The sequence below is a fragment of the Marmota monax genome, unplaced genomic scaffold, assembly GCF_021218885.2.
Source record: "Marmota monax isolate L192 unplaced genomic scaffold, Marmota_monax_Labrador192_F-V1.1 WCK01_AAM20220418_F8-fsc00007, whole genome shotgun sequence".
NCBI lineage: Eukaryota > Metazoa > Chordata > Mammalia > Rodentia > Sciuridae > Marmota > Marmota monax.
Window position 1 is genome coordinate 23,438,986 of NW_026692781.1, and position 12,184 is coordinate 23,451,169.

The 12,184-nt window shown below is 39.4% G+C and overlaps 1 long non-coding RNA gene across 7 annotated transcripts in view; it reads right to left on the bottom strand.

Moving 5' to 3' along the window:
- Positions 1–5,090: 5,090 nt before the first annotated feature.
- LOC131424279 (uncharacterized) overlaps positions 5,091–12,184 on the bottom strand; it is a 48,286-nt gene continuing 41,192 nt past the window's right edge. For 5 of the 7 annotated variants that reach the window (XR_009227038.1, XR_009227040.1, XR_009227039.1 and 2 more), the window contains one exon: positions 8,854–9,072. This is a non-coding gene — a long non-coding RNA (uncharacterized LOC131424279). Of the gene's footprint in view, positions 6,477–8,853; positions 9,073–12,184 lie in introns of those variants that run through there. The other 2 variants (XR_009227044.1, XR_009227043.1) reach the window with 1 other exon arrangement.

The following is a 12,184-nucleotide window of genomic DNA, read 5'->3' on the forward strand; positions in this document are numbered from 1 at the left end:
AGGGATCTTCTTCTTTCTGTTAATTTCTGATTTAGAGTTTATTCACTCTTCTCTGCCTTTCCAGAAATGTGGGAATCAGGCTGAAGAGTAGCCCAGGCACTCTGAGCTCTCCTCAGGCCCCTCCAGGTTCAGTGATAGCCAGTGGGCTATGGTCTTAGGGATAGTTACAAAATTGGGGCCAGAAGAAAAAGTCAATAGTGGATTCCATTTTGAGGGTTTCAAATGGATATTCTAGAGATGATGATTTTATTATCACAGTTTAGGCTAATTTGCCTCAGACTCTGTCTTTTCATTGGAAGACAGTTGTCAGATATTTTCTATACATATTCTAAGCTTGATGCAGTCTTTCTTCATATTATCTTCATCAGTTAAAAACTGTACCAACTGTACCTGTCACCTTTCAGATTTCATTCTGTATTTCCTCCCCCCAAATGCATTCAAATCCTGAATAATGTAAGAACTAGCAATAATATACGTATAATATGACATTTTAAAAAATACTGAAGATCATGATTTTGAAAAAGAATTCTAAGCCTGTTCTCTGTTTAGCTATGCTCACCTTAGTGCCAACACTTAGTTGATACTCAATGGAAGAATGAATAGTTATAGTCCCTTTATGACAGTTTCATTTTTATTTTCTTTGTTATATATAAATAGTATCTGTTAGAAATACTTCCCAGACCTGTATTCTCCTTGTTCTCAGTGAACATTGGAACTTCAATGCTGTATGGGTTATGCATTAGATCCTTCTAGTACTTTGGACACAGCAGTCATCCAGAAATTTAATTTGATTGTCCAACTTTCCCTCATCCCATATCTTTCCCCTATATTTACAATATTTCTAAAATTAAAATTTCCATTTCAGTTATCTACAGATGTAATTCTTATTCTTATTTTCTTTTTTTATTATAGTTGAGGTCTTCCAGAGGAGAAATGGTCCATACCAACCACAGTCAATGGAGGTTCTTTTCCTATGCACCTTCTCTTCAATGGAGAATTCTGCTATTTTAAAATATTTAATTAAACTGTTTTAAAATTTTATTATAAACATTTTTAGATACATAAAAATAGAGTATCTAAAAAAGGGAATCCCCAAATACCATCATACTTATTCAATAATTATCAATAGCTCATGAATTTAATTTATTTTTTTTAAACATGTCTTGACCTCTATTGTCTATTCCGAGGTGGAAATTCTCAGGTTCTCTCTCTTCTTGTGGAGATGTTTATTTAACCTCTTGGAGAAGGCTGGACATTTATTACTGTAATCATAGGCTACCAGCCCCTTTCTATATATTGTTCACAAAATCATGAGATACTCATTCGACTCCCAGTCACCTGCTATCTGAATGCCATTCCCATGGTATACCTAGACATTTCTCTATCTTAATGAAGACACTTCTCCATTGATCTCTCATAATTCTGCATATCCTGTGAATAAAGCACTGACTTACCTTTGGTCTTTTAAGAAGATGTTTATATAGTGAAAAATGTTAGAAGTTAGAGATAGGGTATCTCCCTGGAGAAAAAGGTGGCATACTTACTGATCATTATAAAAGATGTAGGTTCCCTAAGCTCAGGTCCTTCTCTTATAACTCAACCTACTGTATAAACAGATGTCACCTGATCCTTTTGAATAACGCTGTTAGAACTGGCACTTAGGAACAGATGCAAAAACCCTGTTATTCTGAATATTGCTATTGATGTGAGTAATAAAGCTGTTCTTCATCTATCATTTATTATCTTGGTTTCTGTACCAGTATCCATAAAACTACAACAGGTTAACTTATTGGTTTGCAAATAGAGTCAAAGTCAGACCTTTTGTGATTTTAGTAATGATGATGGGATTCTGACAAACATATGGCTTTCTGGAAGAGGAAGGATGAGTGCCTCACAGGCTAATGATCAGGATTTAGGGGAAGTCCATGGGTATCAGCAGTGAATTGAACAAATGGCATGGAAAATATACTCTCCGTACTTTATTGCCTGTTATGTTAGTCAGCTTTCCATCACTGTGACAAAAATACCTGAGGTAAGTTCTAAGGAAGAAAAGTCTATTTTGGTTCATAATTTCAAAGGTTACACACCATGGTCACTTGGCCTATTGCTTTTGAGACAGTGGCAAGACAATACATCATGACAGAAGGGCTTGGTCAGAGGAAAACTGCTTATCCCCTGGTGGTTGAGAAGTAGAAAGAGGTGGAGAAAGGGGAAAGCTTGGCTTCCCTTTTCAAGGGCATGCCCTCATTGACCTGCGCCTCCAACCAGGCCCCACCTTTTAATGTTTCCATCACCTCGCAATAGCACCTTCAGCTGGGGACCAAGACTTGAACACATGAGTTTAAGATCAAACCATATATCTGCTAACTGGAAGAAATTGGAAAGGTGATTGCAGGTTGAGTATGAGGAAGTAAACTTAGATATAGTTGACTCAACAGTGTCCTGCTTGTTGCTAACCCTCCTCTGGGCAGGGGAGCTTCCTCACTGAGAGTTCAACCTCAAATCTACTCCGTGTAACTGCCATTATTGAGATTCTTCCTGGTGGCAGATGGCTCCATTCTCTTCCAGACAAGTTACAGGGATACATATCTAGACTAAACAGGAAAGGAGGGAATTTGCTACCAATATGGGCAAAATTCAGGAAATTATTAGAACTTTGACTGGTTTGCTTAGTAAATCAGGGGTAGAAGAATGGCAACAATGGGCTTTCTTACAGTTCAACCCCTCCTGCAATCTACAATGCTAACCTTAAATCCATTTGAAGGTGACAGGAAAAGGCCTCAGAAGTTTTTCACAGCAAGTCCTGACTGCTAAAAGGGAGTTTTGGGGAAACTCCCTTCTCGGGGAGATTTTTTTTGGAAAAGGAAAATTCCTGTGGGAAACTATAGATGAGACTTTGGTTAGGATCCAGGTCATTAATTAGGTTTATAATGTTGTTGAATGAAAATTAAAAAAAAATGATCTCTCTGTCTCTCCCTGTTCCACTGACCTCATCTATGTTAAGGACAAATGATTAGAGATGGGGTGAGGGTCTTCTTGTTCCCTACTAGGGTTGAAGACCATACGTCTCCATCTCAGTATGTTGGGGAATAATTTAGAGAAAACTTTTCTGACTGTCGGATACAAGAACCTATCAGGACCTGCATAAAGAAAAGACATGCAGATTCAGTGAATGGTGTTTGGGTAGGGTTCAAGTGAAGAAAGGAAGCTAGCTTTCTCCACCTGGAGACCTTTCAGTCCATTCAGTGTTTTGCTGTTGCTGTATCCACATCTCAGCCTAAACAGGAATCAATGCTTGTATTTGCCTTGTGACTGAAAGGATTCTCCTAATTGAGAAGAGCTGCATGTAAAGAATGCGAATGGGACACATAAATATTAGTGAATGCCTGAGGAGTTCAATGATGCCTTGGAGGAGTACTAAACAGCCTTCCTGCAGGAGTCTTGATCTTTAAGTGCCAATCATTAGTTTGCCATCAGTCTGCAAAATGGGTTCAGTTGCAATCGGTGTCTGGAATAGTTGGTGCTATGGGAGCAACAAATGAATTAGTTGCCAATGTGTGCATAAGGATTTAGGGTGTACCTCCACCCTCTGCTGTCAAAAGCTTTCATTACATAGATGATGGCTTTCTTGGCCACTGGAAAATTGAAGGCTTCAACTTAATCACCCTAACCACAGTATTATTACCTAATACCTGCATTATCACAGATGGCTGATAAACCCTAACAAAATTCAGGAGTCTGCTGGTCAAGTGAAGTTGCTTGAACTACTTGGTTGCATTCACAACACTCAACTTCTTTGGCATTCAAGGAAAAACTGCTATCTCTTTAACCCCTATCACCAAAAAGAAAGCCCATATTGGACTCTGAGTATTAGAAACAGTATATGCCTCACTGGGGATACTATTTGATTTTTTTGATGAACTAACTTGAAATTCAAAATTCTTTGAGGGGTATCCAAACCAAGGCTGTGTTGTAAGCTGTCCTCCAAGTTATACCACACTGTCTACACTAGGGTACCATGACTCTAATGACCCCTCTGAGCTACAAGTCTTTGTGACTGATGATTTTGTTGTTTGGAGCCTCTGCCAGCAGGAGATAGCCTCTATTCAGAGATTCCCCCATGGGGCTTTGGACTTACTACTGCCTTTATGTAGCTACCAGGAACACCCCTTTTGAAAAAGTAACTTGAGATCTTGTCAAAGTTGAATGCCTGACCAAGTATTCTTGTGACTCTCTGTATGACATCCCTATTTTGGGGTGAGTCAACTTGGCGTTAAGTCAGGAAGGGCCAACCAAGTTTCACTTGTTAAATGGAATGGTACACTCAAGAACACAGCTAGCTCAGCCTGGAGCATCCAGATTCCACATTTAAGAATTGTACCTATACCTTTGCTAGAAAACTCTATCCCTACTATGCCAAATGAAGCAAAGGCTTCAAACCAAGGGCTTCCCAGGGCCATTGGTTCAAGCAGTTCCCCTTTGGGCTCATTGTTTGGTTAAGCTGAAATATGACAACATTCACTGGGCACAGTGACTGCTCAACCTCAGTGACAAAGATACAAAACCAGAAATGGATGAGGTTGCTCTGCTCAGGGGGCAGAACTCAAGGCTGTTCTCATATCTCTGGTCAATACTATCCTTGAAAAACATTTGTTATGTTTTTTACTGATTGCTGGGCTGATGCCAATGTGAATGTAGGGTTTGGCATTTAAAGACTGGCAGATTAAAAACAAAAATAATTAGGGAGATAAACTATGAAAATAAATTGTGGCGACTGATGGAACTCTTCAGATTAAGCCCATGGCAAGAGTCCATGATCTAATAAGATCAACTGGACTCAAGCTGCTGGTCAAGCCAGTACCACACAGATTGCCACCATTGCTGCCTGGGTGGATGGTACAAGACCCATCACACACTGGGCATAAAGTGAAGGTCTGTATGTTCCTGATGCAGAGGATACTGCTGCCCTGCTTCAGTTGCTTGAACTACTTGGTTGCATTCACAACACTCAACTTCTTTGGCATTCAAGGAAAAACTTCTATCTCTTTAACCCCTGTTGTAGGAACAGACAAGGTCAGACACCAAAGGAGTACTAGGAAGCAGATTTATTTGGCTGCAACTAGGTACAGAGGGAAAAGCTTTCGCTATATCAATCAATTCCCCCGAAAGCCCAAGTTCAGGATGTTTCAAAACTTTATACCCAGTGTGTAAGGGGAGGAGCTCAGAAGTTCATAATCTGCAGAAGTTCACACAAAAACAGCTTTTTCTTTCACTGTTTTGGGCAAGTTAACACTTCAAGGACAGCGCTTGAGAAGGGAGAGCTTCTTTTCCCCTCTGCCAGCAGTTTCCTTGGAACCCAATTAGTAACATCATCTCCTATCTTTGAAATGTAAATATCCCTGGGAAGCTCGCTGGCTCAAGTCCAGAGACCTTGTTAAAAGAATCTGTCTTCCTTATCACACTCTGCATTTGCAAACACACTTCCAGCTTGAAAACTTTTGCAAACTATTATACATATATTGTTTTAGATTAGAGAATCTACAACACTAGATAGCCCATAAATGTTATGAAAAACTAGTAAAGGAGTGTTCAGCACCTGGAGTGCTGATTTCCTTCATCCCATGGCCAAGTAGGATAGAGCAACAGGAATTAGGAAGCTTAATTACATTGAACTCTTGCACAGAGCCTTTTGCTGATAGTCCTAAGATCAATTATGGTGAAGATTTCTGAAGCAGCTTAATTAAGATTTTGCGGGTGGTGGTGCCACTACAGAACCAAGGCCAAAAGACCTGTTTGTGCACTGAAGGAGAACCCATTATGTGAGGCATTGACCCCACCCACTATGGCAGATCATCTAAAATTGACTTTTGATTCCTTCTCAGGGATATCCAGGGGCTAACTACTGTTGACACTTTTTTAGGTTTTAGTGTTTCCGTTACAGTTTGATTAGCCCTTGACACTAATCCATGCCATGTTTTTGGCTATCTGGACCTTTAACAGTCTGGAAATAGTATGCCTTTTACCACAAAAGCCACTCAACAGTGGGTTCATAGTCAAGGTATTTGATGAACCCTCTGTGCTCCCTGTCATCCATGGGCATCTGGTGCTGTGGGACACTGGAATAGCCTCCTCAATGGGATTTCCAATTCTACCTCCCTCAATCTCCTCCTGATCCCACACACCTTAGTTAGATAATTCTATCACTGAATGCAACTCCTTCTCAGTTGCCTCCTGGGTAATAATTAGGATGAAGAGGGTAGAGAGACCAATTTTGAAAATTCAGGACTTTGCCCAAACCATTTGATAAAAGCATGATGCTTTTATTTTTCTTTCAATGGTAACCTCAGGCCAGTCTGGTTGGTTTACCTACTATTGCTATAAGTTATAAATTGTCCTTTGTCTGTATTTCTTCCTATTTTCTTATTTCTTCTCCAAGAATCCATAAACTATTGCTCTTCATGTTTCTTGACACCATCCTACAATGAAAAATAGTCTGGATTGTAAAACAATTTAAATATAAATCCCTACAGAAGGATACTTGTTTTTATTTTACCTTTCAACTAGTATTGCCCAAACCAACAGTGATAATTCTGTTACATGCTTTTATGGACTCAGCAAGCTTATACTAAAAACATTTTGACAAAAAATGGAAATGAGTAGGATTTGGGCACTATTTGTTCCAAATAGTGGAAGAAATATTGTATTTTCTTTGCTTGTTACCATCTTACTTACAAGGTCTAGGGTGTGATTACGTATGGGAAGAGTGTGCCTTTTAATGATGTTCCTTGGTGGTGACACAATGTGTACAACAAAGAAACTAATTACAGTAAAGATTGTATACTGCTCAAATCAGGGTTGCCTAATTGAATCCAATATTACTGCTGATAGCTATGAATATATTTAAAGAATTTGTTGTGAAATTTCCTCCCAGGTTTACTATTATGACTCAGCCTCCATGCTGTGAGATTACAGGTCAGGAGGTTCCTGGTACTAAAGGGATAATGTTAGCTTGCAGCGTGAGTGTGTATGTGTGTATCTGTGTGTGACCCTTCAGAACTTTTTCATGCGCTCAAACCCAGGCAGGTGAAAGCCATTTTCTCATTTACTAACAAAGGTTTCTGTGGTTACCATAAACCACAACCTTCAAAGGTCCTTGTTTACATTAGTTGATATGCAACAGTTCTGACACACAGTTCTTCACTTATCTTCACCTGTGTGGTAGCTACTGCTCATGGAAACCCCGTGAGGCTTAGGACCTGGAGAATGAAGAGAGCTCAATGATATACCTGGAAAGTGTCGTGGCTAAATGCTCAGCAACTGCATTATGACCTATGACTGCAGTAAGGGAATCTTCAGATGAGTATTGTTGAGTGCAAGGATTTTACTGGACACAAAAAATACATAGATGCTAAAATGTTTGCCTACGGAAAACTAGCAGTTTAATTGGGGGCAACCATAAATAGTTCTATTCACCAAAAACTATTTGACATGTGGATGTATGCACAAAATGTTAAGTGGGAATGCAGAGAAGAAAATGATTGTTTTTACTTGGAATTAAACAAGAAAATTGAGAGTGAAACATGGTTTTGTAATTCCAGTGACTCAGGGGACTAAGTCAGGAGGATTGCAAGGCTGAGGTCAGCCTCAACAACTTAGTGAGACCTATCTCAAATATAAGAAAGGATTGGGAATGTAGCCCAGTGGTAGGGAACACCTGAGTTCAATCACCAGTACTGGAAAAAAAAAGAAAAGAAAAAAGTGGCTTGGGAGTCCACTACTATGTACAAGAATACTGCATATAGCCCTATATTCTATGCTGTATGAGGCTTAGACCTCCCCAGAGGTGTACGGGAAAGATGAGATTTGGAGTTACAAAGCCTTGACCTTGAGTTTCAGCTCTTCCATTATCAGACACGTGTTAGTAATGTGATAGAGAAAAGAACTTAACCTCTGTTGAGACCCAGTTTCTTTACTGTTAAAATAGGAGTGGTGGTGCTACCTCACTGAGCTATGAGGACCAAAAAGAGAAAACCAGTGCACATAGTGCTACACAATTGCCAGTCTCCCTTCCCTCCTCTCACCCCCATCCCTACGTTGAGAAATGGGGAAAGGTCAAGTTGTCTGTTTACTGGGAATGGTCATTTGGTCATACTTTCAGGGATTCAGGGCAGATTTCAGAGTATTTTGAAATCTGAAAGCCAGATAATCATCCAAGTATGAGCAAAGGAGAAACTAACAACAAGAATTTTTTTAATCTTTTTTTTTTTTTTTTTTGCACCAGGGATTGAACCCAGGGGTGCTTAACCACTGAGCCACACCCCCAGCTCTTTTTTTTTTAATGTTTATTTTGAGACAGGGTTTTGCTAAGTTGCTGAGGGTCTTACTAAATTGTTGAGGCTGGTCTTGAATTTGTGATTCCTCTTGCTTCAGCCTCTGAGGTGCTGGGATGACAGATATATACCAACAATGGGCTTAATAATTTTTTTAATTCTCCCAAAAGCCCTATGAGGGAAGTAAAGTTCCCCATATTCGAATCCTATTTTCTTACCTACTATAATAGTTAGTATGACTTAATTCATTTTATCATGCAAGTTTGGTGCCTTTCAAAACTCTGAGACACCTTTTTTTTTTTTTCCTTTTAGTAAGGTTTCCAAATTTAGATACACTGCCATCAGATCAGCCTACTTGGCTGCAGACACCCAATACAGATGGAGCCACAAAGCCTGGTGTACAAATGTGTTTGATTGACTTAAAGCTTGGTATATTTTGCATATTTGTATAGAAAGGGCATACTGCTTCATTAAGAGTAATTATATGTAAAGTTTCTTAAAAATAGAGGAGTAAAGAAAACAATTTGTTATCTTTCTGTTTCTTTTTAATCAGCATATCACAAACTTAATGTTATACAGAGTTCAAGACTAGAGTGTTCCTTTATTATGCATTCTGAATCTTAGCTGGGGGTCAAAACTCTTCCAAGTCTTGGATATGCCTCAGAGCTTCTGACTAGGTTAGTATGAAGATGGTTTTTCTCTTGGTTGGCTGTGTCTTCTTCCCATCTTGGGCAAAAGGGCACTGAAAAGAAGAATTTTTTATTTATCTTTTTAAAACCACAAATCAGCCACCTGCCATGCCTTAGCTTCTTTGTTTAAATGTTTCCATTGGCTTCCCCACATTACCCTACACTGGATATAGGATAAGTGGTTCTAAACAATGCGCCATGTTTAGAATGCACCATAGATGTGCCATGACTCTAAAAAAGGGGAAGTTAATTTTTCCCATGTGATACAGATAGAAGGTGAGCATTGGTGGTCATCTAGCAGATTGTGTTCTATGAGGTCATTCAGGGAAACTGGTCCCTGTATCTGGCTGTTCCACCATGATGGACAGTGACATTCCGGTCAAAGCTGGGTTAGCACTCTGTCTGATTTCCAGCCTAAGGGATGCGTGAAGTCTTTTCTTTTGTCTGTGTCCTTAAGGAGATAACCTAGAAGCAGTACACATTACTCCTGTTTATTTCCCATTGGTTTGAACTTATACATGAGATCACTCCTCGTTGCAAGGACAGCTGGGAAATGTAGTTTATAATCAAATGGCCCTGTGTCTAGCTATAATTTAGGGAACTCTAAATAATAAAGGAGAATTGATACTGAGATATAGTTAATAATCTCAATCCTACTCCATTCGACAGAAGTTGAAAGAGAAAGGTAGCTACTTAAGGGAAGAACAAAACCTCCGCCATTGTGTTTTTGTTCATTTGTTTTCGTTTTGTGGTGCTGGGGATTGAATCCAGGGCTGCATGCATGCTAGGCAAGTGTTTTACCACTTAGCTTTCCTCCACTTTTTTTCGGTCCCCAATCATGAGGCTTTTCCCCAATATGAGTTTTTAGTATTCCTCTCCTCTATCATCCTCTGCATCCTCAACAGCATTTAACTGGTATCCCTGTCTACACCCTTGTCTCCCACAAAGGGATCTTTATCAAATGTAAACTAGGCAATGTCACTTCTCTTACTAATAACTTACTGACGACTTCCCAGGGCAATGAGAATCAAATCTAAACTCTCTTTCATGGCCTGCAGGCTGCCCTGTTAGCTTCTGCTTACTTTTCTTTCTTCTCTGCCCTCTGCTATAGTCTTTTATTTGTCCAATTTATTGCTTGAATATACACCTTGGTCTTTCTGTCTTGCTGTTCCTTCTGCTTAACAGCCTAACTTCACAAATTGCCTCCTAGTATTCAGGCCTCCATCCACATGTGATCTCTGCAGTGAGGCCTTCCATGACTACCCCAGCTAAGGCAGCTATACCCTCCCAGTCACCATCTGGGACATGACCCCAAAGTATTGAAAAACTGATATGACTCCATTTTTGAAAAAAGCTTCTACCTCAAAGCCTGTCCAAGGAAGGGGGTGTGACTCTTGTCCTTGGAAAAACCCACAGAGCACTCCTAAGCACATACCCACCCTGCTGAGTTGTTTGTCTGCAAATAACAGGAGAGATCTTAGACTCTAGGTGTCCCTGACTCAGTTAGGCTAGGTGAGGACCCATAGCAACCCCCTAGCAACTACCAATGAGACAGGGAAAATACCTGGGATGCCAGATAACCCCCCAGTAATTTATGGTGATTGATAACATGTTGGGAAACCATGTAGTTTAGTACATACACCGCTCGTGACTTAAACCAATCAGTTCAAAGGAATCCCCCTCTTGTACTAACCAATCACCCCTACCCAACTTGTTCCAGCCAGTGAATGTGCTAATCAATGTTAAGAGTTGTAGTTTGATTTTCCCGAGGTCTGAAATGATTTGCTGTGTGATGTTGTGATGCATAGAGCATCTCCAAATACCTATAAAATCTCACTGAACAAAGGACCAGGACTCATTCCCTGGGACCGCTCCTGTGTTGGAATGGTTGTGAGTCCAGGCTCGAGTTTGCAATAAAGACTCTTGTGTGATTGCATCAGATTCTGCTCCTGGAGGTCTACTGGGGTCCCACAAATCGGGCATTACTGTATCACCTTCATAACAAACATCATGATGACTATTACTTATTACTTATTTTACATATTTATAGTATGTAAGCTCCTGGAGTCAGAGAGATTGTCTTCTTCTCCCCTGTATCCAGAGCTCCTGGAAAATAGCTATAAGGGTATAATAGGCACTTTTTTTTAACTTATCAATGGACGTTTATTTTATTTTATTTATATGCAGTGCTGAGAATCAAACCCAGTGCCTCATACATGCTAGGCAAGTGCTCTACCACTGACCTATGACCCCAGCCCTAATAATATGCACTCTTTGGTCCTAATGAAACATCAGTACTATTTATCTAACAGCTATTAGCACAGGGCCTTGCACATGGTAGGCATTCAATAAATATTTATTAAATAAATAGAACTGTGCAAATTCCAGTGAATCAGAGGGACAAAGAGTGCCATTTGATAAATTGTTATAAACATTTTGTGCTTAATACTTTTTCTGAATATTAAAGAAATAAATAAGCTTTGTAAAAAATACAGCAGATAGGGCTGGGGCTGGAAGTCAGAGGCAGAGTGCTTGCCTCTCACACATGTGAGGCATTGGGTTTGATCCTCAGCACAATATAAAAATAAATAAGTGGAATGAAGATACTATATCCATGTATAACTAAAAAAAATTAAATACAGCAGATAACTATAAAGAAAAGCCCTACCACTGCAAGAAAATAATTGTTATCATTTTGGTAAGTATTCAAATAGTCTTTTTGCCTATATGCACACACACGTTTTTAAAAATTGGCATCATATTATATATGCACTTTAAATAGAAAACTTGCCAAGCACACTTGCCAAGAAATAATGCTTATTTTAAAGTATGAAGATGAGCATTAAAATAAATTAGGTTGGGTGCTTAACTTACATATTTTAGGTGGTGATTATAGGAAGTACAGAATAAGGTTTGCATAGACATTCCTATCAGCAGCTGTAACTATGCCCTGTGCCAGGGACCCTCTGTAGAACAGGAGAAAAAAATTCGCTAGCAGTTTGTCAAGTCTTAAATAGTGCTTATTTTTATTTAGGTCAAAATCTCCTTCATTTCCAGAGATACACTGAGTACTTCTCTGTTAATCTTTTCTAGTAAAAGATGATGAATATTACTGGAAGGAAACTATCAAGAAATATATTTTGTCCTTTGCCATAACTTGTATCC